Source organism: Arachis ipaensis, chromosome B10, assembly GCF_059453495.1.
Source record: "Arachis ipaensis isolate K30076 ecotype BB chromosome B10, ASM5945349v1, whole genome shotgun sequence".
NCBI lineage: Eukaryota > Viridiplantae > Streptophyta > Magnoliopsida > Fabales > Fabaceae > Arachis > Arachis ipaensis.
The window spans coordinates 33,042,300-33,044,008 of NC_142435.1; positions in this window are offsets into that span (position 1 = coordinate 33,042,300).

Below are 1,709 nucleotides of genomic sequence, written 5' to 3' on the forward strand. Positions count from 1 at the left end.
TATTAACTGCCAATTTCTTGGTCAATTAATTCCAATTAGAAGCTGCATGATCAAATTCCAGTTTACATGCCACAAAAACTCTAATTACCCAAAAATAAAAGGATTATATGTCACGTATCCCGTTAAATCTAAATAATTAAAATTTAGAAAAATATGTTTTCAAGCTGTTGTTCAAGTAAAGAACTTTTCCAAGTTCTACAAGAACTCAAATAGAAAAAGGGTCATACTTCCGTTCCACCCAAATTCATAAGATAAAGAGCGAAAACAATTCTTAAATTGTAAATCCATGCATAAATTAAAATAGAAAAAGCAATAAAATCAATCCATACAAATAGACAGAGCTCCTAACCTTAACAGTGGAGGTTTAGTTGCTCATGGTTCAGAGAAAAAAAATAGGATTGTAAATTCTAATGGGAATAATGTTGTGTTGGAATCCCTTTTTATATCTCATCCTCATAATTTAAAATCTATTATCTAAAACTAAAATCATATCTTTTCCTCAAAATAATATTTGAATTTAAATTTGAATTAATTAACAAGTCTTAAGTTGATGGGTGGGGACCACTTGTTTAGTCCATTCTGCAGCTTCTAATCTGTGTTTTCTAGGCTGAAAATTGGGTCAAAACAGCCCAAAAATTACCCCCAGCATTTTTCTATATTTTCTGCACATGGCACATGTCACGCGTACGCGTCAGTCACGCGTACGCGTCGATGGTCTTTTCTGTGAGTCACGCGGACGCGTCAGGTACGTGCACGCGTCGCCGTGCAAATCTTCAAATCACGCGTACGCGTCAGTCACGCACACGCGTCGCCATGGAAAGCTCAAAATCACGCGTACGCGTCACTCCTCACTGCCATCTCCTTTGATTCTTGTACTGCAGAAACTCCATCAAATTTCGCCAAATGCTACCTAAAATAAACAAAATTACAAAAGACTCAAAGTAGCATCCATATTGGCTAAAAGATAATTAATTCTTTATTAAACTTAACAAATTAGATGCAAATTCACTAGAAAAAGATAGGAAAGATGCTCACGCATCACAACACCAAACTTGAACTGTTGCTTGTCCTCAAGCAACCAGAACTAATATAAGCTTAGGATGTGAATTTGCATGAGAATGAGAGTTCGATTAAGCTTATGTCTCTTCTTATAGTGGGGTTTACAACTGCAATCCTGAATAGTTTTGGCATCTTACTTTATCCTTTGAAGTTCATAATGATTGGCATCCATAGGAACTCAGAACTCAGATAGTGTTACTGATTCTCCTAGTTCTATATGTTGATTCTTGAACACAGCTACTTTATGAGTCTTGGCCGTGACCCTAAGCATTTTATTTTCCAGTATTACCACCGGATACATAAATACCACAGACACATAGCTGGGTGAACCTTTTCAGATTGTGACTCAGCTTTGCTAGAGTCCCCAGTTAGAGGTGCCCAGAGTTCTTAAGCACACTCTTTTTGCTTTGGACCATGACTTTAACCGCTCAGTCTCAAGCTTTGGGACTTGACACCAAACTTAAAGGTTGTGCTCCTCGGTGAAGATGATTCGCCTCTCTTTCGGTGCCATAGGAATAAACAGAAAACACATAAGCGAAGCGTCAACACCAAACTTAAAGGTTTGCTTGTCCTCAAACAAAGAAGAACTGAAAACAAAAACAAATAGTATGATGAAAGAAGAATAAAAGAATAAAAGAGCAAGAGAAGTA